The sequence below is a fragment of the Nerophis lumbriciformis genome, linkage group LG29 (assembly GCF_033978685.3).
Source record: "Nerophis lumbriciformis linkage group LG29, RoL_Nlum_v2.1, whole genome shotgun sequence".
In the NCBI taxonomy this organism is placed as follows: Eukaryota; Metazoa; Chordata; class Actinopteri; order Syngnathiformes; family Syngnathidae; genus Nerophis; species Nerophis lumbriciformis.
In genome coordinates this window covers 12,253,614-12,267,500 of record NC_084576.2, presented here as the reverse complement: position 1 = coordinate 12,267,500, position 13,887 = coordinate 12,253,614, and the positions used below count along the sequence as shown (strand labels likewise).

The following is a 13,887-nucleotide window of genomic DNA, read 5'->3' as shown; positions in this document are numbered from 1 at the left end:
GCAATTATTAGCGTCTCTTCAAGTGTTTTCTTTGTGGGATTTTATTTTTTTTTACTTCTGTGCACACAAACACTGTTCAGCATCCGCATTCACAGCTGGCAATGACTAATTCTTGAAATAAAAGAACATTCTTGATATTGACAATTTTTTTGGTCTGCAAAATTATTTTTTGATACCAGAAATAATACAAATCCACCAAGAATTCCTGTGTCATTTGGCTTGACTTAAGTTGAACAAGAACATTAATGTAAACTCTACTGTATCAGTAGCAGTGAAATTGTTAGTGTAGTCAAATCATTAATGATCATGCGTTTTTATAGAGGTGCATTTTTTAAAATGTTATTAATTTTGATTAGTAACACTAAATTACTTTCTAAAAGTTTAAAACATTAAGTTCAGTGCTTCAATGCAAGCACTCTTACATGTTAACTATCACAAAGCTAGTGAGTTAACATTTAAATGTCCTCCAATAAACACCCAAAGTTGGTATTTTCTTCTATTTTAGTCATTTACAAAAAGTAAAGTTGGTAAGCAATAGGCTACTAGGAGCTAGCATCTACACAACAGCTAAGCACACGATAGCACGCAAGCTAGACATATGCATTAAGTGTCCTTGATTGAACAATATTAAAGTCTAAAAAGCACATTAGTCATTATAAACAAGTATCACATTCTAGAGTTGCATATAAAGTCTCCATAAGTATTAGAAAGGACCCAGTAACAAACGTGTCCGCATCATTCAATTTACTGCACCGTGGGCTTAACTTAATGTCTAATTGTGGCCACTCGGTGTAGCTTAACAAAACAATTACCACTCCACTTCAACTTAAAGACAGCATCAGTCCATTCCAGCCTGTTAATAATAAACCGGTTGGTGTTTTTCATACCTACCGTTGTTTTCTGAGTACTTTCACTTGATCAAGCTTTCTCTATCATTCCACACTACAAAATAATACACATAATAATAGTATAAATGATGCAACGTATAAATCGTGCTGATATTGTGTTAATTCAACCAGTATTAGCCAAAACTCACGGCTCTAATTATGTTATCTTATTGGAAGAGAAAGTTGTATCGGGCACCCCACTCACAGAAGGCTGTTCACTGTTGGTCTTTGTCATAAAGTTTACACGCCAGAAAACTCTTTATATTGTGAAACTGAAAGACATACAAAATACTTGTTCTTATATGTATAAAATGTGTAATCAATGTTCACATTAAATCAAAAATACACAGCAAAATTAGCAGTTATGTTGCATACAGACTGGAATGTTAACCTTTAGCGTTAGCTTATATATTGTCACAAGTATACACCATCAATGAACATGCACAAATGTAATATATTGCATACACTTACAAACAAAGCTTCTTCAAGGCTCAACAACAACGACGATGCAAAGCTTCAGAGGGAAATGTTTGTTAGAGCACATTGTCTCAAACAAATTGGAAACACAAGATGGCCGCTCTGACCTTCGACCTTTATCAGGTGACATTGAAAGCCAATAGAAAATAGGGGGCGTTTCTAACTGAAATAGTTTCCTTAAACCACATGATTTAAGTTTTTAATTTTGACAGCCTAATATATAAATATATATATATATATATATATATGTATATATATATATATATATATATATATATATATATATATATATATATATATATATATATATATACTGTATATATATATATATATATATATATATATATATATATATATATATATATGTGTATATATATACGCATATATATGTACATATGCACATACATATATATATATATATATATATATATATATATGTGTATATATATACGCATATATATGTACATATGCACATACATATATATATATATATATATATATATATATATATATATATATATATATATATACACACACATCATATATATATATATATATATACATACACAGTATATACACATATATATATATATATACACGCATATATATATATATATATATATATATATATATATATATATACACACACACATATATATGTATGTGTGGGAAAAAAATCACAAGACTATTTCATCTCTACAGGCCTGTTTCATGAGGGGGGGTTCCCTCAATCATCAGGAGATTTTAATGGGAGCATTCACATACCATGGATTATATAGGGCACAGAGTGGGTGGGTACAGGCTGGTGTAGGGGCGTGGTGATTGGCTCATGTGTTACCTAGGAGGTGTTTCCGTCTGTGGCGGCATGCTGTTACAATTTCGCTGCGCTTGTTGAGGGATGACAGGTCTGGACGGTAAATAATAAACAGTTTTTCTTTCAAGCATAGGTTGCATCTTTTATTACCACTATTGTAAGGTGTGCTGGATGCAAGAATTTGCCATGTTATTGAATATTCAACATTATTGTCTTTGAGGTCCCAAATGTGTTTGCTGAGTTCTGTGGTATTCCGCAGGTTTTGGTTCCTGAAAGAAGCCTTGTGATTGTTCCATCTGGTTTTGAACTCTCCTTCAGTTAATCCTACATATGTGTCGGATGTGTTAATGTCCTTGCGTGTTACCTTAGATTGGTAGACAACTGATGTTTGTAAGCACCCCCCGTTGAGAGGGCAATCAGGTCTCTTTCGACAGTTGCAACCTTTGTTGGTTTTGGAGTCGCTCTGTCCGGGGGCCGACGGCTCATTTGCAATTGTTTTGTTGTGGTTTGAGATGATTTGTCGTATATTGTTCATACAGCTGTAGCTCAATTTAATGTTGTTCTTGTTGAATACTTTTCTTAGGGTGTTGTCTTTGGGAAAGTGTTTGTCAATCAGATTGAGGAATTTGTGTCCAATGTTAGTTGAGACGTTTTTGTTGTATGGGGGGTTGTACCAGATGATGTCGTTTCGTTTTCTGTTCTTTTTCGGTTGGTTTCCTGGCGTGGGTTCATAGGTGAGGGTGAAATTCTATCCGCTTTCATCAAGGGCTTTTTGGTACGGGGGGGTTGCTTGGTCAAATTCAGCTTTGCTGGATGACAGCATCGATAGCCTTTTATTAATTCCGGTAGGTATTCTTTTCGTGGTGGTGGGTGGGTGGTTGCTGTCATGGTGCACGTATTGGAGTGTTGTGTTGGGTTTCGTGAATGGTTGGTAGCTGTTATTTCTCAGGTTGAAAGTGACGTCAAGGAAGTTGACGGTTTGCTTGTTGGCTTCAATCGTGATCCGTAGGCCGTTCTCTTTGAAAATTTGGCATATGCGCTTCTTGGTATTCTCGCTGCTCCTTGGCGAGGCGCGACACACTGCCAGTCCGTCATCACGGTAAATACCAAGGTTCAGATTGAGGCTAGCGAGCTGGGAGAGGAGGAAACTCCCAACGAGTTCACACGTTTCTGCTCCGTCAAAACTTCCCATAGTGACGTCAAATGTTGCATTGTTCTTTTTTTGCCATGGTGTACTGTTGTGGATAAGAATGGAGTTTTTTGCGTGGATGATGATGTTTCTTTCGTTGCCTGTGATTGAGTCGTAGTCTGAGGCGAAGTCTAGTGCTTGAGTCAGTAGGTCTTGCGTGATGGAAGGGTAAAATTCTTCGATATCAAAGGAGATAAAGTTGTGCTGTTGTTTGTCTTGGATGTTGTTGAACCATTTGATTACTGCTGCTGTATTTCTCCATTGGTTGAGTGGTGTTTTGTCCTTGATTTTTGTGTTGACTCTGTCCAGGATTATTTTGCTGATTTTTCCTATTTCAGATTTAGTTGGGTTTATTAGTCGGCATGTTGGGTTATTTGCGAAGTTGGGTTTGTGGTCCTTCAATGTGATGAAGGCTTCCTTGTTGGCTGTGGCGTCCACCCTGTCCTCAATGTCCAGTTCAGCCGCGATCCTTTTATTTTCCAGGTGGATGTTCTGTAAGGTGTTGGGTTGTGCTTTTTTGTATGATTTGGTGATGCTTCTGTCCAGTAAGGTGTGATGTTCTGGTATGTCCATTCTGTAGAAGTTTGTGGTTTTATCGGCAGCTATGATGAGGTTGTTTACTTTCTTGATGCGCTCCTTGTATATATATATATGTATATATATATATATATATATTCCACTCTACCCCGGTATTGAGCACTGTATAACAGATAAACCACAGAAACTTCGACTATATATACATATATATATATAGTATACAACATATATATATATATATATATATATATATATATATATATATATATATATATATATATATATATATATATATATATATATACATATACATTATAATATACTGTGTACAATGTATTATAGTCAAGGTTTCTGGGATTTTATAAAATTAGGGAAACCTGTGAAACATGCTTGTAGGGATGATATAGCCTCTGTATTTTTCCTGACCTAACGTATATAATGTGTGTATATGTATGTATATATATATATATATATATATATATATATATATATATATATATATATATATATATATATATATATATGTGTGTTTGAAAATTATGAATAATGTATTGATCCAATGTGAATAAAACTTGTTTGCTATCTCTACAATACAATGTTCCAAATGATAATTTAAACAAGAACAAATTAGAATAAAATAATATGAATACAAATTTTGAACATGGTTGTGTTTTACAATACCCACCTCACAGTCTTTTTGAAAGAAAAACACATTTTGATACAAAGAGATAAACCGACATTGAAAAGGAAAATAAAAGGCGAATTTACGCGACATGGCAGTCACTCCAGTAATAAAAGCGACAATGTTGATACTGAATGGACCAGCACACCTGTGATGGATCCTCTGGGACCATGAGAGTGATAAAACTCCTGCTAAATGTTTCCTTATACATTGGTGGCCTTTCCCCAGATTAGTGGGATGGGACAAAGTCTCCTCCAGGAAAAGGTTCCTCAGCAGGACTCTTAATCACACATGACCCGGCAGCCAAGAGAGAGTTAAAGAGCAGCACGGGGCCGCCCATCGTGCTCCCGTCCTTTTTTCCCAACAACATCATTAGCTGCGGCACACGGCACGCCTGTTCCCCTCGCAATGTTTACAAACACCGCCATCCATGACGGGCCGGCGGCTTATTTTAGGACGCCTCGAAAAGTCACAGTCTATACTTAACTGCGGAAATCAGGCTAAAGGCACTACTTTGGTGTGAGAGAAGCCAAATGACCACCACTTAGCCACGCTGATAACTGTCATGTTTGAGCAAGTGCACGTCCTGAAGGCAACATTTACACGCTGTAACGCTGATATGTCAAGAATGTGGTTATGTTGACGATACATGTCACTTATTACAGCTAAAAGGCCGAATAAAAGGGAGTTAAAGCACTAAGACATGTCAGAATTTGCACGCTGTCTTGTCAATATACTGCTGGACGAGGAACCATGTACTTCGCTTTTTCTTTGGCTTTTTTTGATCATTGAGCGAAGTGAAAGGTAAAAAGAGAAGAAGAACAGTAAGCGGATTCATATCGAGGAGATGGTGACTTGTCCAGGGTGTTCCCCGCTTTTTGCCCGAATGCAGCTGGGATAGTCTCCAGCACCCCCCGCGATCCCAAAAGGGACAAACGGTAGAAAATGGATGGATGGATGCATTGATATGCATTCATTACAAAATGTTAACTTTTCATATCAAAGTTAACTCCACGTGCTTTAAGAATATTAAAAGAAATGTCATCAATGTTATTAAGTAAGACACTATGAGATTAAGGGCGTACTGAAACCCACTATTACCGACCACGCAGTCTGATAGTTTATATATCAATGATGAAATCTTAACATTGCAACACATGCCAATACGGCCGGGTTAGCTTACTAAAGTGCAATTTTAAATCCTGCTGAAAACGTCTCGGTATGATGACGCCTGCGCGTGACGTCACGGATTGTAGAGGACATTTTGGGACAGCATGGTGGCCAGCTATTAAGTCGTCTGTTTTCATCACAAAATTCCACAGTATTCTGGACATCTGTGTTGGTGAATCTTTTGCAATTTGTTCAATGAACAATGGAGACAGCAAAGAAGAAAGCTGTAGGTGGGAAGCGGTGTATTGCGGCAGGTGTTGTGCCGGATAACGCACCCCCGCCGTAGAATGCACCCCCTGACTGTTGTGCCGGATAACACAGCCGGTGTTTCATTGTTTACATTCCCGAAAGATGACAGTCAAGCTTTACCATTGGCCTGTGGAGAACTGGGACAACAGAGACTCTTACCAGGAGGACTTTGAATTGGATACGCAGACGCGGTACCGTGAGTATGCATGCAGCTTCGGCTTCCAAACATTTGATCGCTTGCCCGTACGTGCGTGCCGCTATGTGCATGTCACGTACGTAACTTTGGGGACTTTGGGGAAATATATGTGCTGTATGAACTTTGGGGAGTTGAACGGTACTTTGGGCTGTGGGATTGAGTGTGTTGTGCAGGTGTTTGAGTTGTATTGGCGGGTTATATGGACGGGAGGGGGGAGGTATTTGTTATGCGGGATTAATTTGTGGCATATTAAATATAAGCCTGGTTGTGTTGTGGCTAATAGAGTATATATATGTCTTGTGTTTATTTACTGTTTTAGTCATTCCCAGCTGAATATCAGGACCCACCCGCCTCTCACAGCATCTTCCCTATCTGAATCGCTCCCACTGCCCTCTAGTCCTTCACTCTCACTTTCCTCATCCACAAATCTTTCATCCTCGCTCAAATTAATGGGGAAATGGTCGCTTTCTCGGTCCGAATCGCTCTCGCTGCTGGTGGTCATGATTGTAAACAATGTGCGGATGTGAGGAGCTCCACAACCTGTGACGTCACGCGCATATCGTCTGCTACTTCTAGTACAGGCAAGGCTTTTTTATCGGCGACCAAAAGTTGCAAACTTTATCGTCGATGTTCTCTACTAAATCCTTTCAGCAAAAATATGGCAATATCGCGAAATGGTCAAGTATGACACATAGAATGGACCTGCTATCCCCGTTTAAATAAGAAAATCACATTTCAGTAGGCCTGTAAGTATTCAGTGAAAACAACTGTGTCGTGGTTGGGAGAGTGGCCGTCTCAGCAATCTGAGGGTTCCTGGTTCGATCCCCAGCTTCTACCAACCTCGTCACGTCCGTTGTGTCCTTGAGCAAGACACTTCACCCTTGCTCCTGATGAGTCGTGGTTAGCGCCTTGCATGGCAGCTCCCGCCATCAGTGTGTGAATGTGTGTGTGAATGGGTGAATGTGGAAATAGTGTCAAAGCGCTTTGAGTACCTTGAAGGTAGAAAAGCGCTTTACAAGTATAACCCATTTACCATTCGCTACTGAAACATGTACCACAAACAGAGGTGTGTCGTCAAGGCCTTCTCTGCTGGCCTAACATAACCAGAAATCATGATCATATTTAAAGATAAAAGTAATTTTTAATTTACTTTCCCTAAATATCTAAAAGTATTCATATTCTCTTTATGTCATATTATGCTCCTTCCAGCGCTGTTGTTTTTAGATTACAGAGTTTTTATCCAATCGGAATTCAGCTAACTTATGTTGCCATGCTGTACCAAATCTGCCCGAGGCCTTTAGAATCAACAATGCTGGCGTCCGTGCGCTTTAAGTGAACGGGCACAAACATTTGACAGACAGTTGCAATAGCCAATCAGATCACGAGTTGTTATCAGTAAGGCCTTCTAGATGGCCTAAGGCAGATATATAGTGATGTTATGAGCTAGGTAACACAAGATCTCCACTACCCAGCATGCCACAGTAGTGAAAAGCATACACAGTAGCCCTTTATAGCCATGCCGGCAGCAGGATGTTTTTGATGAGCACGCTGTGGAGTAAACTTTAAGAAGTCAGCAAACACGCCTCGTCTGCATCTTTTATGATTAGACAAGACAACACACATATTTGCAAGGCCATTTTCAAGAAGGATATTTAAAGAGAAACTACATCTTGTGAGACCATGTCAGCCAAACCCGGAAGCTCGAATGGGTTCTACAGATTGTGAGTTCAGATATTTCATTTCTTTATTTTTTCACGTTTAACATGGTTTTTTTTTGCCATTTTCATTTTGACAGTACCACATACGCTATGTTTTAATTGCTAATTAATTATTGATTTTTAAATGCACCAGAAAATAAGCCCTTTTGTACAAACCCCGTTTACATATGAGTTGGGAAATTGTGTTAGATGTAAATATAAACGGAATACAATGATTTGCAAATCCTTTTCAACGCATATTCAGTTGAATATACTACAAAGACAACATATTTGATGTTCAAACTCATAAACTTAATTTTTTTTTTGCAAATAATAATTAACTTAGAATTTCATGGCTGCAAAACGTGCCAAAGTAGTTGGGAAAGGGCATGCTCACCACTGTGTTACATGGCCTTTCCTTTTAACAACATTCAGTAAACTTTTGGGAACTGAGGAGACACATTTTTTAAGCTTCTAAGGTGGAATTCTTTCCCATTCTTGCTTGATGTACAGCTTAAGTTGTTCAACAGTCCGTTGTGATATTTTAGGCTTCATAGTGCGCCACACATTTTCAATGGGAGACAGGTCTGGACTACAGGCAGGCCAGTCTAGTACCCAGACTCTTTTACTATGAAGCCACGTTGATGTAACACGTGGCTTGGCATTGTCTTGCTGAAATAAGCAGGGGCGTCCATGGTAACGTTGCTTGGATAGCAACATATGTTGCTCCAAAACCTGTATGTATCTTTCAGAATTAATGGTGCCTTCACAGATGTGTAAGTTACCCATGTTTTGGGCACAAATACAACCCCATACCATCACAGATGCTGGTTTTTCCACTTTGCGCCTATAACAATCCGGATGGTTCTTTTTCTCTTTGGTCCAGAGGACACCATGTCCACAGTTTCCAAATACAATTTGAAATGTGGACTCGTCAGACCCCAGAACACTTTTCCACTTTGTATCAGTCCATCTTTGATGAGCTCAGGCCCAGCGAAGCCGACGACCTTTCTGGGTGTTGTTGATAAACGGTTTTCGCCTTGCATAGGAGAGTTTTAACTTGCATTTATAGATGTAGCGACCAACCGTAGTTACTGACAGTGGGTTTCTGAAGTGTTCCTGAGCCCATGTGGTGATATCCATTACACACTGATGTCGCTTGTTGATGCAGTACAGCCTGAGGGATCGAAGGTCACGGGCTTAGCTGCTTACGTGCAGTGATTTCTCCAGATTCTCTGAACCCTTTGATGATATTACGGACCGTAGATGGTGAAATCCCTAAATTCCTTGCAATAGCTGGTTGAGAAAGGTTTTTCTTAAACTGTTCAACAATTTGCTCACGCATTTGTTGACAAAGTGGTGACTCTCGCCCCATCCTTGTTTGTGAATGACTGGGCATTTAATGGAATCCACTTTTATACCCAATCATGGCACCCACCTGTTCCCAAGTTGCCTGTTCACCTGTGGGATGTTCCAAATAAGTGTTTGATGGGCATTCCTCAACTTTATCAGTATTTATTGCCACCTTTCCCAACTTCTTTGTCACGTGTTGCTGGCATCAAATTCTAAAGTTATTGATTATTTGCAAAAAAAAAAAAAAAAAAGTTTATCAGTTTGTACATCAAATATGTTGTCTTTGTAGCATATTCAACTGAATATGGGTTGAAAAGGATTTGTAAATCCTTGTATTCCGTTTATATTTACATCTAACACAAGTTCCCAACTCATATGGAAACGGGGTTTGTACATTGCCCAGTAGTGCGTAAATGTGTTTCTGTATAGTATTTCTCATGTGGGGACATAAACGATGGTATTTTGAGAGGTAAGCATTGGACACAGGACATCACTGAAGGCCTAGGTGGGAAATGCACGGCCCGCCACTGACCACAAAAGATGCACATTTTACAGTCATATGAAATTTTAACAGGTATAATGTTATCATATAGGCAGTAAAAACATAAAAAATACCTACAACTTACTGCAACATATTTTCTATAGTTGGAAGTGAAATTATTGTGGGTCGACACATAAACTATTTACTGACACGGATGATATACATGTTATTACTCCTTGATTGTAAACTTTGATTAACAAGAAGTGCTGCCTCGTCTGTGAGTCGCTTTTTGTCCCTTAATTGCTGCATGATTGTGACGTAAATATTTAATCTTTTACATTATTGTTGAGTGCAGTCACGTGACTGCCAGGCTATGTTTGATTGGTGAAATGGAGTCAAACGTCACTAGTGCTTACGTTGGATTAGTGAAAGAGTCATGTGACAGTGCACAAGCCAAAACAATACACATCAGGGTTTCCCCTACATGTGACTGATTGTGGCGCGTCGCCATGGCAAAATAAAAGCACCTTAAAATGAGGGTTTGTACGTGACACAGCAGCTCTTGCTGTTCATCGCGGACATCAAGCGACGGGAGTTAAGAGTCTCTAAACACCAGTACAGTTTCCAATAACACCAGAAAAAGATGCTAGATTTGTTGCTAGTCGTTTTTACAAACTCCAAAACCAGTGAAGTTGGCACGTTGTGTAAATGGTAAATAAAAACAGAATACAATGATTTGCAAATCCTTTTCAACTTATATTCAATTGAATAGACTGCAAAGACAAGATACTTAACGTTCGAACTGGAAAACGTTATTTTTTGCAAATATTAGCTCATTTGGAATTTGATGCCTGGCAAAAAAGACTGAGAAAGTTGAGGAATGATCATCAAACACTTATTTGGAACATGCCACAGGTGAACAGGCTAATTGGGAACAGGTGGGTGCCATGATTGGGTATAAAAGCAGCTTCCATGAAATGCTCAGTCATTCACAAACAAGGATGGGGCGAAGGTCACCACTTTGGGAAAAAATGCGTGAGCAAATTGTCGAACAGTTTAAGAACAACATTTCTCAACGAGCTATTGCAAGGAATTTAGGGATTTCACCATCTAAGTTCTGTAATATCATCAAAAGGTTCAGAGAATCTGGGGAAATCACTGCACGTAACATTGAATGCCCGTGACCTTGGATCCCTCAGGCGGTACTGCATCAAAAACTGACATCAGTGTGTAAAGGATATCACCACATGGGCTCAGGAACACTTCAGAAAACCACTGTCAGTAACTACAGTTTGGTCACTACATCTGTAAGTGCAAGATAATACTTTACTAAGAAAAGCGGAAGCCATTTATCAACAACACCCAGAAACGCTGCCGGCTTCGCTGGGCCCGAGCTCATCTAAGATGGACTGATGCAAAGTGTAAAAGTGTTCTGTGATCTGACGAGTCCATATTTCAAATTGTTTTTGGAAACTGTGGATGTTGTGTCCTCTGGACCAAAGTGGAAAATAACCATCCGGACTGTTATAGGCGCAAAGTTCAAAAGCCAGCATCTGTGATGGTATGGAGGTGCATTAGTGCTCAAGACATGGGTAACTTACACATCTGTAAAGGCACCAATAATGATGAAAGGTACATACAGGTTTTGGAGCAACATTTGTTGCCATCCAAGCAATGTTATCATGGACGCCCCTGCTTATTTCAGCAAGACAATGCCAAGCCACGTGTTACAACAGTGTGGCTTCATAGTAAAAGAATGCGGGTACTAGACTGGCCTGCCTGTAGTCCAGACCTGTCTCCCATTGAAAATGTGTGGCGCATTATGAAGACTAAAATACAACAACTGAGACTCCGGACTATTGAACAACTTAAGCTGTACATCAAGCAAGAATGGGAAAGAATTCCACCTGAAAAGTTTCAAAAATTGGTCTCCTCAGTTCTCAAACGTTTACTGAGTGTTGTTAAAAGGAAAGGCCATGTAACACAGTGGTAATAATGCCCCTGTGCCAACTTGTTTGCGATGTGTTGCTGCCATTAAATTCGAAGTTAATAATTATTGCAAAAAAAAAAAATGTTTCTCAGGTCGAACATTAAATATTTTGTCTTTGCAGTCTATTCTATTGAATATAAGTTGAAAAGAATTTACAAATCATCGTATTCTGTTTTTTTTTACGAATTACACAACGTGCCAACTTTACTGGTTTTGTGTTTTGTAATAAAGAAAAAGTCAGTAAAAGGATTGGAGAAGTCTCTAGAAACTTGGACAATTTTCAACAAAGTACATTGTACAATAAGCCGCAACAATTGAAAAATATAGCAAAACAATATTAGAAAATAATACTCATGACTAACCACACAGATTTGCAATTAAATGTGTATATATATTATTTGTTTAGCCTTTTCAAAGAAAATATATGCATCAGCGACGATTATGCATTTTATATGATGTTGTTAATATAACCACGCCCCTAGCCACGCCCCCACCGCTACAAGTATTTTGTCAATCTGGGGGGAACCCTGTATTTAATTGCATGCTAGAATCCATAGATTAAAATACATGTAGAGATCGGAATGCAAGTCAATGTAACGGAGTAAAAGTAACATTTCCAAAAAATACCCAAGTAAAAGTAAAAAGTATGATGCATTAAAACTACTCAGACAAGTAAGATTTATCCAGAAAGTTACTTAAAAATAAATGTATTTGAGTAAATGCAGCGCGGTACTATCCAACACTAAATATGACCAATGACAAAAGCCAGTTTAGTTTAAAGTGTAAATCAAAAGTCAAGCCGTACACTGTAATTCAAGGTATTATTTGAGAGAATGTTGAATCATATCCAGGACTTGCTCCTGTTGTCATGCTGGCTTTAGGCCTTAATTTCCAGCTCTATAAAGCCTACTGCATATGGATTAGGTGTGTAGTAAAGTACATCATATAAAGTATAGTAACATATAATGACTATGAATGACAAAGTCAAAATACTGTTGAAGTTCCATACTTGATTTTGTCGTCGTACACTTTTTAGCATGATATTTTTGTAAGGGGCAAAAACTGGGGGTGTTTTTAGGACCTGGGGGCAGCCGATCTATGGCAAGGAATGCGAAGGGGGGTTTGTAAATTACAGGCCCTTAAAGGCCTACTGAAATGCGATTTTCTTATTTAAGCGGGGATAGCAGGTCCATTCTATGTGTCATACTTGATCATTTCGCGATATTGCCATATTTTTGCTGAAAGGATTTAGTAGAGAACATGGACGATAAAGTTTGCAACTTTTGGTCGCTGATAAAAAAAAGCCTTGCCTGTACCGGAAGTAGCAGACGAGTAGCGTGACGTCACAGGTTGTGGAGCTCCTCACATCTGCACATTGTTTACAATCATGGCCACCAGCAGCGAGAGCCATTCGGACCGAGAAATCGACGATTCCTCCATTAATTTGAGCGAGGATGAAAGATTTGTGGATGAGGAAAGTGAGAGTGAAGGGCTAGAGGGCAGTGGGAGCGATTCAGATAGGGAAGATGCTGTGAGAGGCGGGTGGGACCTGATATTCAGCTGGGAATGACTAAAACAGTAAATAAACACAAGACATATATATATACTCTATTAGCCACAACACAACCAAGCTTATATTTAATATGCCACAAATGAATCCCGCATAACAAACACCTCCCCCCTCCCGTCCATATAACCCGCCAATACAACTCAAACACCTGCACAACACACTCAATCCCACAGCCCAAAGTGCTGTTTACCTCCCCAAAGTTCATACAGCACATATATTTCCCCAAAATCCCCAAAGTTACATACGTGACATGCACATAGCGGCACGCACGTACGGGCAAGCGATCAAATGTTTGGAAGCCGCAGCTGCATGCGTACTTACGGTACCGCGTCTGCTCATCCAACTCAAAGTCCTCCTGGTAAGAGTCTCTGTTGTCCCAGTTCTCCACAGGCCAATGGTATAGCTTGACTGTCATCTTTCGGGAATGTAAACAATGTAACACCGGCTGTGTTATCCGGCACAACAGTCAGTGGGTGCATTCTACGGCGGGGGTGCGTTATCCGGCACTACACCTGCCGCAATACACCGCTTCCCACCTACAGCTTTCTTCTTTGCTGTCTCCATTGTTCATTGAACAAATTGCAAAAGATTCACC

General features: G+C 39.2%; 1 protein-coding gene across 4 annotated transcripts in view; it reads right to left on the bottom strand.

Moving 5' to 3' along the window:
- nr2f2 (nuclear receptor subfamily 2, group F, member 2) overlaps window positions 1–13,887 on the bottom strand; it is a 593,614-nt gene that overhangs the window by 210,297 nt on the left and 369,430 nt on the right. The window contains exon 1 of one of the 4 annotated variants that reach the window (XM_072911834.1): window positions 1,359–1,445. The exons of the other annotated variants lie outside the window; for them this stretch is intronic. The gene's annotated coding sequence lies outside the window, so the exon portion shown is untranslated. Of the gene's footprint in view, window positions 1–1,358; window positions 1,446–13,887 lie in introns of those variants that run through there. 4 annotated transcript variants of the gene reach the window in all.